The 14,811-nt window shown below is 41.2% G+C and overlaps 1 pseudogene; it reads left to right on the top strand.

Annotated features, from left to right (window-relative positions):
* The first annotated feature begins 72 nt into the window (after window positions 1–72).
* Window positions 73–10,642, top strand: LOC116685498 (butyrophilin subfamily 2 member A2-like; annotated as a pseudogene).
* The last annotated feature ends 4,169 nt before the right edge of the window (window positions 10,643–14,811 follow it).

The following is a 14,811-nucleotide window of genomic DNA, read 5'->3' as shown; positions in this document are numbered from 1 at the left end:
TTTTTGCCATCTCTGCTCAGCCAGCAATCACATGTGTCTATAGGGGGAAGTACGCTACAGGAAGCAGTTTGCGGTGTAACCATCAGTTAAAGAAGTAACACCAACTTCCCGTCACATTCAGCCATCGCCAGAGGAGTTGCTACAAAGCTGATTAAGACTTTCAGCTCTGTATTTCTATATTTATAAGACTGTGGCGTCTATGGAAGCAAAAGTAATTTCTTCATGGAGGGGACAGGAACTAGGACATGTCGCCTTAATGGTGGACCTCTGGAGCTGCTGGTTCTAGTCTGGGTCCTGGTTTTGTCTGGAGAGACACTGGGACAGGAACAAGGTGAGAAAGTTAAAGCTCAATAAGCAGTTTATCAGCGGTGATGTTTATCAGGTCAGACATTCATATTAATAACGCCCGACGTCAACATAACTTTAGATAACTTTAGATAACTTTAGATAATTTTAGATAACTTTAGATAATTTTAGATAATTTTAGATAATTTTAGATAACTTTAGATAACTTTAGATAACTTTAGATAACTTTAGATAACTTCTGTTATTAGCCGTGTTGTCACAGCGGAAGACTGCGTGACTAGCTAATGTAACGCTGGTGACTGTTTGCGTTAGCTACAACACAGCGTGTGTGTGTGTGTGTGTGTGTGTGTGTGTGTGTGTGTGTGTGTGTGTGTGTGTGTGTGTGTGTGTGTGTGTGTGTGGTGTATAAACATATGTATTGCAAACAGACGTAAGTAGCCTACTACACGGATATGAACATCTGCCTCTGCACCACCAAAGTGAACATAAAATAACTGTCCGCTGTCTTTATCTAATAAAGGAAAAACACCCCAAAAAAGATTAGATTAGATGAGATGATACTTTATTCATCCCACATATGGGAAATTCCCTTGTTACAGCAGCATTTTCTACAATAAAAGCAAAAACAAACTAACAAACAAGGGGTAAGTAAGAGAAATGGGATTCAGCCTAACTCGTCCTGGTCACATTCAAGTACTTTCGGGGCGTAGGAGCAATTATTGTTTAATAAATTATTAAACCATAATTTATAAAGAAGTGACAGCTTCTGTAACTTGGTCCATTTCTTCACTTCCCCACCGTAGAACAACTCGAGACTCATAACGAAACACGCTTCAGCCTCTCATCATATCCCTCCGCCAACCTATTAACTGAATCACAGGCAGGGTAGGCCTACGCCATGTTAGATAGTCCCTTGTTAAATCAAGGAACAGAATGGACTGTGAATTGATGGAAATATGGGTTTTATTTATTTCAGTAACCCTACAAACGGTCATTTGTTAACTAAATATTCACAAAATAAATCTCATCTTACACTAACAATGCTGCATATGCAAAGTTGTGGCTGGTTGTTGTGTTGAAGTGTTTTGTGTAGTATCAGTAACTCGGGTTTAATTGTGTGATGGACAGATTAAACCGGACTAAACCAAATATTCATCGGTGCTAACGAGTTTCTCTTGGTTGGCTGCAGCTTCTAACATCTCTGAAACTACGGTGGCCTACAGGGCCAAACGTATGAAACTGCTCCTTCTGCAGATACACATGTTCACATTTAGTCACACAACTGCAACAAAACCTTAAGATAATTTATTTACTCTTTATGTAGAACAAAAGCATCAAATTCTTCCAGTTGAAGGTAAAAGCATCTTTGCCAAATGTTTAGTAGATTCAAAAAAATGTAAATAAATAGTTAAATCTGGTGAAACTCGGCTCACACTGAGCCCTCAGGCTCTGACTCTGTCTAAAAACAGGACCAGTGTCTATAAGGGGCCGTGTCATGTGAGTCATCAGGTTCCTTGTCTACATTATGTGGAAAATGTGAGATGCAGTAAAGCTGTTAAATATCGTGATAACGATATAACTTGCCATAAATAAACCGATATTAAAGTGAACTCAGCTCTGCATTTCTGCATTTCTTTTATTTCCACACCAGGTGTGTGTGAGTGTGTGTGTGTGTGTGAGAGTAAGAGAGAGACACAGAGAGAGAGAGAGAGAGAGAGAGGGGGGGCGGGGGGCAGATGCTGTTTCTCAGATCTGCATTGACTTTAATAAAGCCTTCTAAAAAAAGAAAAAAATCTCCGCGAGACGCAACGCAAGTCGCATTTAAACCAAGCAGCATGTCTGAAACCCACGTTGACCAGAAATCTACTGGTTACTATGTAAGGACTAAAAACCGGAGTTATAAACAAACCTGAAGCTGAAGAAACCCTAAACCCGGGGGGGGGGCGCTGAGGAGTTTTATTCAATCCGAGTACAGATATTTACTCGTATTACTCGTATAATACTTGTACTCGGCAAAAGTGCTTTATCCGTACTCGGCTCATCCCTAGGTACTTCCTAGTTGATACAGTTCATGGTTACAACCGGTTGGTTATAGTTTGGTTTAGACTGCAGCTGCTTTCAGCAAGAATCAAAGTCAAAGTACTTTTATTGGTCTCCCTGAGGAGAAATTTGTTTTGGACAGTTGAGTAACTTACTTAGCTGCAAGAGTTACAGATACAACGACAACAAGCACAGGGTTAAAAACTATTAGAAGACAAATGTACAGTCAACATGTGGGCGACTCAAGGGGCTGTTCAAATTGCATCATTAACATTTTCTATACTAAAATAAGATAAAAGCTGTACTTCAAAACAAAAAAACAGATAAAAACAATTTCATTCATCTTTTTCATCCATCCCAGTCACAGATATACATTAAAAAATTCATAGTCATACGTTCATCGCTGCTCATTAATGAGCTTAACTGCGAGAGGAACAAATGAGTGCTGTCAAATTCCCAAACCAGCTGGTGATACCATACTGAAGAATTGACTCTATTGTTGCTCTATAGATGTCACTGCTAATAGTTATGGATCAATATTAAATAATTGTTCACAGTTCCTCAGAGCCCAAAGTGGAGACTCCAATAGGATCAACAATACAAAACCTTTACAACATTTTATTTATTCTGATATACAGTGGGGTTCGAAAGTTTGCCCCCCCCCCAGATAAAAATGTGTATTAATGAGCATAAAGAAGCCAAGAAAAGATGGAAAAATCTCCAAAAGGCATCAAATGACAGATTAGACATTCGTATAATATGTCACAAAAAGTTAGATTTTATTTCCATCATTAAAACTTTCAAAATAACAGAAAGCAAAAAAAAATGGCGTCTGCAAGTGTTAATACCTTGTACCCCCCCCCACCCCACCTCTTGGGAAAGCTGAGACCTACAGCATCTGGATTGTTCTCAATCATCGTCTGGAAAGACAGGTGATGTTCAATCTTAAGGTTTTAAAATGCCCAGACTCATCTGAGCCCCCCCCCCCCCCCCCCCCCCACCATCAGCACCATGGCTTCTTCTAAGCAGTTGTCTAGAAAACTGAAACTGAAAATAGTTGACGCTCCCAAAGCAGGAGAAGGCTAGAAGAAGATAGCAAAGCGTTTTCAGATGCCAATATCCTCTGTTCCGATTGTAATTAAGAAATGGCCGTCATCAGGAACAGTGGAAGATAAATATCTGGAAGACCCAGAACAATATCAGACAGAACAGCTCGCAGGATTGTGAGAAAAGCAAGTCCAGACCCACGTTAGTCTGCATGATCCATCCAGAAAGACCTGGCAGACACTGGAGTTGGGCTACACCCTTCCACTATAAAGAGATACTCGTACAGTAATGGTTCAGCCAGTGGCACAGGAAACATTTCACGAGTTGAAGGAAAAATGGATTCAATAAAATTTCAGCAAATTTTGGACGCTAACTTGATGCCATCTGTGAAAAAGCTGAAGTTAAAGAGAGGACGGCTTCTACAAATGGATAATGATCCTAAACACACCTCAAAATCCACGGTGGATTACATCAAGAGGCGTAAACTGAAGGTTTGGCCATGGCCTTCACAATCTCCGACCTCAACATAATGTAAAATCTATGGATAGACCTTAAAATATCAGTGCGTGACAGACAGCCCAGAAATCTCAAAGAACTTAAAGACTTCTGGAAGAAGAATGGGCGAAGATACCTCTAACAAGAATTAAAGACTCTTGGCTGCTACAAGGAGTGTTTCCGAGGGGGGGGGTTACAAGCTTACAAGGGCCCAAACTTTTGCAGACGCCATTTTTTAGTTTTCTGTTATTTTAAAAGTGTAAATGATGGAAATAAAATCTAACTTTTTGTGACATATAATACGAATGTCTAATCTGTCATTTGATGCATTTTGGAGATTTTTCCATCTTTTCTTGGCTTCTTTATGCTCATTAATACACATTTTTACCTGGGGGGCCCAAACTTCCGAACTCCACTGTACAACAAAGAAAAGCAGCAAATCCTCCTAGTTGAAAAGCTGCAATTATTTTTTTTTTTTTTTTTAATGATTTTAAGTGATGAATTGACATTCAGAATACATTATAATTTTCCTTTGATCAAATTCTTGAGAAAGTAAATGATAGAACATCTCTCATCTTTGCCAGAGAGAGATCAGAGTGTTTGATGGAGACTCTCTGCAGTTTGATGCTTTTATGAGAATTATTGGAAAAAAGGTGTTATGGATATTCAGATTTCCTCTGACTTTCTCTATTTTAACATGATGATTAAAGTATGTTTTGTCTTCCAGGGTCCGATGTTAAAGTGGTTGTTAGAGAAGACAGCGACGTGGTGTTACCCTGTTCTCTCAGCACCAAGGAGAGCATTGTAACGGAGGTCTTTGATTGGAGGAAAACTCCTCAGGAAGATGAAGATCTGAAGGAGGTGTTCCTGTATGACGCTGGCATCCATTACAACAACGGTCGTCCAGGTCAGAGTGAAGAGTTCAAAGGTCGAGTCTCTCATTTCCCAAATGAACTGAAACACGGCAACGCCTCCATAATCATCAGAAATACAACGATATCTGACAGTGGAGTCTACACCTGTTATTTTCCTCGTCTTCAGCCACGTCAAACATTCTACATTAACCTTGTTGTTGGTGAGAACTTTTATTAATTCTTGATTTATTTGTCAATGTCCAGCTGTCATTTTAGGTTTGAACACGGCACGTTGTTTTTCTGATACACCCACCGTCAGTCTGAGTTCATTCAGTCAGATTTGGTTCTCTATGAGGTCCCCCCTATAAGTAAAGGAGCCAGTTGAGGTGGTTCGGGCATCTGGTAAGGATGCCTCCTGGGGGGGTCCCTAGGGAGGTGTTCCAGGCACGTCCAGCTGGGAGGAGGCCTCGGGGAAGACCCAGGACTAGGTGGAGGGACGTCCAGCTGGGAGGAGGCCTCGGGGAAGACCCAGGACTATGTGGAGGGACGTCCAGCTGGGAGGAGGCCTCGGGGAAGACCCAGGACTAGGTGGAGGGACGTCCAGCTGAGACGAGGCCTCGGGGAAGACCCAGGACTAGGTGGAGGGACGTCCAGCTGGGAGGAGGCCTTGGGGAAGACCCAGGACTAGGTGGAGGAACGTCCAGCTGGGAGGAGGCCTCGGGGAAGACCCAGGACTAGGTGGAGGGACGTCCAGCTGGGAGGAGGCCTCGGGGAAGACCCAGGACTAGTGGAGGGGACGTCCAGCTGAGACTAGGCCTCGGAGGAGACCCAGGACTAGGTGGAGGGACGTCCAGCTGGGAAGAGGCCTCGGGGAAGACCCAGGACTAGGTGGTGGGTCCAGCTGGGAGGAGGCCTCGGGGAAGACCCAGGAGTAGGTGGAGGGACGTCCAGCTGGGAGGAGGCCTCGAGGAAGACCCAGGACTAGGTAGAGGGACGTCCAGCTGGGAGGAGACCTCGGGGAAGACCCAGGACTAGGTAGAGGGACGTACAGCTGGGAGGAGGCCTCGGGGAAGACCCAGGACTAGGTGGGGGGACGTCCAGCTGGGAGGAGGCCTCGAGGAAGACCCAGGACTAGGTAGAGGGACGTCCAGCTGGGAGGAGGCCTCGGGGAAGACCCAGGACTAGGTGGGGGGACGTCCAGCTGGGAGGAGGCCTCGGGGAAGACCCGGGACTAGGTGGAGGGACGGGAAGGGAAGTTTGGGGTCCCCTACTGGAGCTGGCTGCCCCCGAGACCCGATACCAGATAAGGGGATCAAGATAGATGGATTATCTTTAATAAGTTTTGTTTAAAACTTTGTCCACAGGTCCAACACCAAATCCATCTGTCACACTCTCAACACCACCTCTCCCTGGGCCCTGCTGCAGTGTGACGTTCATGGTGCTTCTCTAACATCTGAATCGAGTGGAGGACGGGGCTGGGACCAAACTACCTGCTGTGGAGACACGGACCCCAGAAACCAGAGACCACTACCACATCACCCTCATCACCACGGTGACCAAGACAGACACTACCGCTGTTCGTCACCCGGAGGAAATCAACCATCAGACTCAGGCTGAGACCTTTGTTCATATCAGTGGTGAGATTTCTTTCTGGTTGTGTTTATCAGGAAAGAATTACAATTTGTTCATTTATTATTAGTTTTAAAGGTTTTTATACACGTTGTAAGTGTTGTGTGTAGTCTGTGTGTGTACCTGGTGTGCAGTTAGAGTTCTATCAGCTGTGTGTGATGTGTTTCAGGGAAAGTGTGTGAGGACTCATCCAGTGAAGCAGTCGGATGGATTGGTGGATTTGTTTTAGGAGTTCTGATTCATGCTCTAGTTCAAACTCTGCTTGTTGTTACAAAGATCATCACAATACGCTGCAATAAAGGTAAGTTTAGTCTAATTCTAAGGACTTTGAGTCAAAGCCTTTGTATGTTGTTATAATAACACGGCTGTGAACCAATCAGATTGCTTGGAGCTACCTGTTTGTATAACAGAGTTTTTATTAAATGTAAATCTATTTGTTTTGGCCACCAAAATAATACCTTTGTAATATAAAAGTTGACTTTATGGAATCTATTCTTTTCTTTGCTGCAGGTTCTCGTCAGCAGGGAAACGGTTTGGACACCGAGGGAAACTGTTCACGTGAAGAGTGTTGAGAGATGCTACAGCTGCAAAATGTATGCTGACTTTACATGTACGAGTGTTGTAAAAGTGTTTGTGCGTTTATTTGTACAACTATCTTTGTGAGAACCAGTTTTATGTTATGTTAGTCCTTAAAGTTAAGACATTTTTGGATAGTGAAAAGTAGGGCTGCACAATTAATCAAATTTTAATCACGATTTTGACGATCCAATTGCGTGATCAAGCGAATTATTATTTATTTTTTAAATGCATCGTTTCATAGAAAGCTCCGCTTTTTTTTTTTGTCTCAAAGCCAATCTAGTGCTCCGCAAACCACTGTGTGATCATGCACCGTGCAGCTTAGTTTCTAGATGGAGACAGTCCCAGAGGACAGAGTAACTGGAGGAAAACTCAACAGATAGCAGTCGGTAATACGTCGGTCTCAAGGTTTACCAGTTTACCAGTAAACGCAACATTTTGTCCCGTCTGTGTTGTTTTTCAGACAACAGCAGTGAGCAGTGCTAGTTGTGCTAGTTAGCGTCTGTTAGCTCACTGGGCTCTAGGGTGCTAGGTAGCGTCTGTTAGCTCACAGGGCTCTAGGGTGCTAGTTAGCGTCTGTTAGCTCACAGGGCTCTAGGGTGCTAGTTAGTGTCTGTTAGCTCACAGGGCTATAGGTGCTAGTTAGCATCTGTTAGCTCACAAGGCTCTAGGGTGCTAGTTATGTCTGTTAGCTCAAGGGCTCTAGGGTGCTAGTTAGTGTCTGTTAGCTCACTGGGCTCTAGGGTGCTAGTTAGTGTCCTGTTAGCTCACAGGGCTCTAGGGTGCTAGTTAGTGTCTTTAGCTCACCTGGGCTCTAGGGTGCTAGTTAGTGTCTGTTAGCTCACAGGGCTCTAAGGTGCTAGTTAGCGTCTGTTAGCTCACAGGGCTCTAAGGTGCTAGTTACAGGGCTGCCAACTCTCACCATTGGCCGTGAGACACACGCATTTGACTGGTTTCACACGCTTCACACGCCACACCCCCGATTTTCTCACGCTGAAGTGTCAACCTCGGTCAAATTTCTGAAAGATGAGTTTATCTATGTTTTTACCTGTTGAGCCACTCGTGATCGACTAGTTGTGCTTTCAGAGACTGTGAGGGGTTCGAGCGCTCCCTGTCTGTGAAAGTTTCGAATTGTCGCAAACTGAGAACATTTTTTTTTACGATCCATCCCTTTCCCCGGCTTTAGGTATGAGCTCTGAGTATCACAGACCCGTCCGTCGCTTCGTGTCCACTCTCTCTGTAACAATAGAGGTGAGCAGCGCGGCTGGTAGCGTAGCAACTTCAGTTCATGTTAGTGGACCTGCTCTGCTGTGGACAGTGACGCGTTGCACATCCGTGTAGTCCTCCGATAATGCTCAGCGTACAGCCTCCTCTAAACTTTGTCAGAGACCAGAGACCCGAATGGGCGTCTGTGTCTGTCAGACGGTCAATGAGATCCACCATATCAGCGGAGCAATGACATGCACAGCAGACTATATTACAACTCCCAAATCTCGGCCAACAGAGATGGAGGAGTTTATTTTTGAATGTGCACAAAGTTGTAAACATGGGCAGAAATCTGGTGAAACACATCTGAGCTATACTATATATACTATACATATAACTATACTATATATACTACATATATACACTATACTATATACTATACTGCAACATTGGGCCACTATTGTGCTTCTCTAACCTCGTGCATCTCTAAATGTAACTGTAAATAATTAATTTGATGTTTTATGAAATGAACAAATAGTCTTTATTTTCCCCAAAGTAAATCCAGTAAGTGGGCCCAGAGGATGAGCCAAACATTACTGAACCTTGGCACAAAGGTTAAAGGATAAGAATTTATGTAGATCAGTGGTTCTTATTCTTTAGAATTTCAGTGGTCTTAGTTGATCCCTCAACATTAATTTAACTTTGGGTCCCTTGTCCCAACACCAGGGCCCCCTGGACCTGTTCCCCACAGACCCAAATCTTCTCAGCTGTTGATGAGATTTGCTACTGTCTCTTCATGTGGTTCATTATGTTTGGCACGTTGTCTGGGTCATTCTTATATCATAAGAAGTTAATAATGTATATAATGTAAATGCTGAATGCTCTAAAACCTGTTGATACAACAACCAAAGGCTCTTACCCCTACAGTTTTGCACATATCATGTAAGACTTGATTTCTTCCATTTTTTTGCAAAAAAACTCTCCAGAAAGTGCCCTTTAATGGTTTTATTTTTCAATTTTTTTTTCCTGGGGGGGCATACCCCCAGACCCCCCTAGGGAGAACCCCACCCCCCCACATATCACAAATCACAATTTAAACCCTGAAGGATAAAGACCCCAAAAAATTTGCTTTGTACGTGGCAAAATATGGGTTGCCCCCCCCAAATCTCACTCCAAGGTTTTGGGAAAAGTTGGCAGCCCTGTAGTTAGCGTCTGTAGCTCACAGGGCTCTAAGGTGCTAGTTAGCGTCTGTTAGCTCACAGGGCTCTAGGGTGCTAGTTTAGTGTCTGTTAGCTCACAGGGCTCTAGGGTGCTAGTTAGTGTCTGTTAGCTCACAGGGCTCTAGGTGCTAGTTAGCGTCTGTTAGCTCACAGGGCTCTAAGGTGCTAGTTAGCGTCTGTTAGCTCACAGGCTCTAGGGTGCTATTTAGTGTCTGTTAGCTCACTGGGCTCTAGGTTGCTAGTTAGTGTCTGTTAGCTCACAGGGCTCTAGGGTGCTAGTTAGCGTCTGTTAGCTCACAGGACTCTAGGGTGCTAGTTAGTGTATGTTAGCTCACAGGGCTCTAGGGTGCTAGTTAGTGTCTGTTAGCTCACAGGGCTTTAGGGAGCCGAGTAATATTTTTCCTCTAGGTCGCATCCGCTGCAATGTTGTGCCGCCATTCACTCACACATGGCTCCAGCAACAGAGATAGAGCGCCGTTGTCACACTCTGACATTTGTCAAAAGTTTTAATTATTATTACACAGCTGTAATATTGTTAAGCATGAGAACCTGTGTTTGTACCAGTTACCGCTGGTTACTCTGCTATCGCGGTTAAGTTATTGAATGCAACTAACTGCAGTTGGTAGAGTAACAGCGTGTTAGACGGAGCTGCTGGACCTGGACCAGGACCTGAACCTGGGCCAGAGATGTGACCCATGGCCAGAATATCATAGTTCCTAAAAATGCAGCGCGGTGACGATACAGACATTTCTACACACAACGCATGTTTTTTTAAAATAAATCCTAAACTATTTATTTCAAATAATTTTCATTTTCCATGTGTTGCAGCTGTATGTATAACAGTGAACTATATGACAACATACAACTTCAACATAATAATATGAACATAATATGGATGTGAAAGCAGTTATAAACCGCCAATAACATTTGTTTATGGTTAAACAACAAAAATTCATTATTATCATTTTGCCATAATCGTGCAGCCCTATTCTACAATGTCGCTGTAGGTAATCATGATGTTCGAGCTCTCTGCATGTTGTTTTTTATGTTTTTTTATAATCTGTTTTCACATTTTTTTTGTTCTTCTCTGCACAGCCAGCACACGGAATAGAACCAGCAGCTCCAGAGGTCCTAGTTTCTGTCCCCCCCCATGAAGAAAATACTTTCGCTTCCAAAGGACGCCACAATCTCATGAATATAGAAATACGGACTGATAGTTAATCACCTTTGTAGCAACTCATTTGGCAATTGCTGAATGTAACAGGAGGGTTTACACCAGGACTACTTCCTGTATTCCCCCCCCCCCCCCCGCCCACCACCACCAGACACATCTGAGTGCTGGCTGAGTACCTCCACTTCATCTGTTCAGATACACCAACACATAAAAATAAATGCATACATACATAAAAAGGGCGCATGAAATTTCCAGTAAAGGAGTTATGCAGAGTGTAGTGGTAAAAAAAAAAGAGGTGGTAAACTATAAATTCTGTAATATTATTTATCTATTTATTTATTCTCTCTCTCTCTCTCTCTCGTCTCTCTCTGCTCTCTTCTCTCTCCTCTCTATCTATATATATATTATATATATATATAATTATATATACACATTTCTCTACTTTTTACATCGATCCTCTCAGTTTTTGTTTTGTGAAGCAGTTTGTTACACATCTGCAACATGAGAAAAATGTAAATAATGTAAATATTAATATAAATATTAAGTTCCTAAAGCTCGGAGGCTTAAAGGAGAAAGGACAGAACCAAAGCCCTCTATGACCAGCGACCCGTTCTCAGACCAGATCTCGACCAGATCTCATGCTCACATCAAAATCTATAATATTCATGTGTGTACGTGTAGTTCAACAAACAGCTGGTCGATCACAAAGCAACAATTCTGTAAATAAATAGGAAGTTTGTTAGTTGTTAGATAACGTTAATGTTCTGAATTGTCACATTGCTGTTACGTGTTATTGGAACGTCTCAGGTAGTAGAGTGGTCCCCTACCAATCTAAAACACACACACACACACACACACACACTCACACACACACACACACACACACACGACATGTGATCTGATCAGAATATCAGGTGATAGAAGGTGTTGTAGATAATGATGGTCAGACGATTTCATTGTAAAAAGAAACTTCAGCTGATTTTTTATTTTTGTAGTTTCTGTTGTTTGAAATGTCGACGCTGCACTCTGCTCGTTGTTGATGAATGACGACTGACCGTAGTTATAGACATATATATATACATATATACTACCATATATATATATATATATATATATATACTACCATATACTGTATATATTTATCTATCTCTCTCTAAAACTGGGTTAAAGTCCAGAAGAATAAATAAATTCTCAACTAGCGACTGTGACTTTATTCTTAACTCTGAATGAAGAAGAACTCTCTTCCAATTATCAATGACGTGATAATCATTATGAAGATATAGTTGATGATTATAATGAAATCTACAACATAAAGCATCTTAACATACTGACTGAATAACTCCACTAAAGATTATGTTGATGTTAAAAGACAAAAGTGAGACAGAAAATATGACTTTTAACTTGACTTTAAGTAATAAATGTTTGATTTGAATGTTAATAAACTGTTTACATAAAGAAAAGGTGGAGATATAATCCAACATGGTTCCTAAAACCTGGGTCTTCCTTAGAAATGAAATGTTTTATAGTAAGCACTGTGTAACACATGTTGCCTTATTATAATTATTTTATGTATTTTTTAACTTGGTTATATTTTTGTTTTTGATTGGAGATGTTTTGATGAATGCATGTTTCATGTCTTTGCCCTAACTGCTGCATCTGTTTGATTAAAACATGATATTGACTATTTGAAGCAGGAGTCTGTTTGTTTTTTAATCTTATTACTAATAATACTGCAGTACTGCTCAGTAAAACCTGTAGATTATATTTAATAAGATCCGAGCCAGAGTTTTTAAAGTGTTAAAGATAAACGTTGTCTTGTTATCACCGTGGAGACAGTAGGAATATTGGTCTTTAGAATATGTTGTTCTTATACATCTGGGGTATTATGGTGTACCAGGGCTGTAGGACTCGAGTCTGGTCTTGGACCCGATGCCGTTTTCTATGGTCTCGGACTTGTATCGTTCTCGCTAGTATTTGGACTCCGGACTTGTCCCGATCTCGCTGCTGGTCTTGCCCACAAGCTTCTGGTCTGGACGAGTCCAGGTTTCTTTCTTATGTTGATAATAATATGGTGGGAAAGTGAAACCCAAAATTATTGTCTTGATACTGTCATGCATAAGACCTTTATTCTGTCCTGGACTCGGTCTTGAACTCGGACTCAAACCTTTTTGGACTCGGTCTTGACTCGGTACTCAAACCTTTTTGGACTCGTCTTGACTTGGACTCAAACCTCTTTGGACTCGGTCCTGTCTTGGACTCGACTATCCTGGTCTTGGACTTGACTAAGGTGTCTTGACTCAGACTCGACTCCTGGTCTTGGACTTGACTAAGTGGTCTTGACTCAGACTCGACTAGTCCTGGTCTTGAACTCGACTAAGGTGGTCTGACTCTGACTCGACTAGTCCTGGTCTTGAACTCGACTAAGGTGGTCTTGACTCACACTTGACTAGTCCTGGTCTTGGACTCGACTAAGGTGGTCTTGACTCTGACTCGACTAGTCCTGGTCTTGAACTCGACTAAGGTGGTCTTGACTCTGACTCGACTAGTCCTGGTCTTGAACTCGACTAAGGTGGTCTTGACTCAGACTCGACTAGTCCTGGTCTTGGACTCGACTAAGGTGGTCTTGACTCAGACTCGACTAGTCCTGGTCTTGGACTCGACTAAGGTGGTCTTGACTCAGACTTGACTAGTCCTGGTCTTGGACTCGACTAAGGTGGTCTTGACTCAGACTCGACTAGTCCTGGTCTTGGACTCGACTAAGGTGGTCTTGACTACAGCCCTGTTGTGGACACAGTGATGTTTTGTGATCTTGTCAAAGTGAACCGGTCCTCAGCAGCCCGGGGCCTCGTGGGGGGGTAAAGGTTCTGGGAAGTTTGGAGTCAGTAACATTTGATATGGAATAATAAAGATGTAAAGCTTAAAGACAATAATCATAATAATATAATAATAATAATAATCATAATAATATAATAATCAGTATTTTATCCCAGTTGGGTCCAAAACAACGTTGTATTAATTTCCCAGTTGATTAATAACAACGGTCACTTCGTACATACTGAGACATCTTAATGAAGTTTAATATTTCCATAATTTGAGGCTGTACCCGGGTTATGTAAGACTGCTGCAGGGTGGTGATGTGTCTAATATTTAGAACAGATGTTTTATTAAATGTTATCGACAGAAAGGATAAAAAGTCCAATAATAGATATTTTATACATTTGACACGTTGCCCCACAGTTCATGTAAACATTATTGGAAAAACCACTTTGGGAATATCAATTGGAATTATATTTGGACTTATTATAATAAATATGATGTTAGTTATAAAGTTAATGGAGTTTATTTCTGAATTGTCCATTTCATCTAACCAACAAATAAAATGTCTAAGAAATATGAACCTGATCCGTCTGGATTGTTCTGGACTGATGAGGACGATGTTTCATGGATTGTTTGGCTCTGGGATCAAATTACACAGTAGGGACATTATGTTTTATTATTAAGGAGATTATTTAAAATGCATCTGTGTCTATGATGTGTAGATAACTGAAGCATAAGATTTACTAAAGGATAAAAGTAGAGAAAGGGGGTCGGAGCTGAGAAGTTGTTTATAACTTCTTCCTGCTCCTTTTGAACATGGGAAAAAAAATTGTTTTGTTTGAAGACTTTTTAATTTTGGAAGACTGTGCTGAGAAGTACATCATGACCTTATTTATCTGTCATTTTAATTATATATGTATGCAGAAAAGCATGTATATAAATCTTTTATTTTAATGTTGTTTTTACTGTTCAAATAAACTATTAAACTGAACTAAACCAATTTAAATTGTTTTCACTTTGAATCTTTTCATTTTATTTGGACAAAGCTGTAGATGTAAACAGTCTGAAAGGAAACCGAATATTCACCAATTTAAAAATTGAAATTACATTTTGAAGGTGACAAATAAGAAAGCCGTCCGGACTCTGAACATTTACAACGCTTTATAACCTCGTTAATGGAAATTTGGATGGATGCAATGGATGCATGTATGCAATTAATGTTTCCAATGTGTTTGTGTATCTGTACCATATAAATTCCAATACCGATAAATCTATTAACAGTACCTATATAACACAGTATATATATATATATATATATATATATATATATATATACATTAATATGTATATATATATATATATATATATATTAATATGTATATATATTAATATGTATATATATATATATATTAATATATATACATATTAATGTGTATATATACACATT

The sequence above is a fragment of the Etheostoma spectabile genome, unplaced genomic scaffold (genome assembly GCF_008692095.1).
Source record: "Etheostoma spectabile isolate EspeVRDwgs_2016 unplaced genomic scaffold, UIUC_Espe_1.0 scaffold00569888, whole genome shotgun sequence".
Classification (NCBI taxonomy): domain Eukaryota; kingdom Metazoa; phylum Chordata; class Actinopteri; order Perciformes; family Percidae; genus Etheostoma; species Etheostoma spectabile.
Note: the sequence above shows the minus strand (reverse complement) of the source record. Positions and strands in the feature narration are given on the sequence as shown.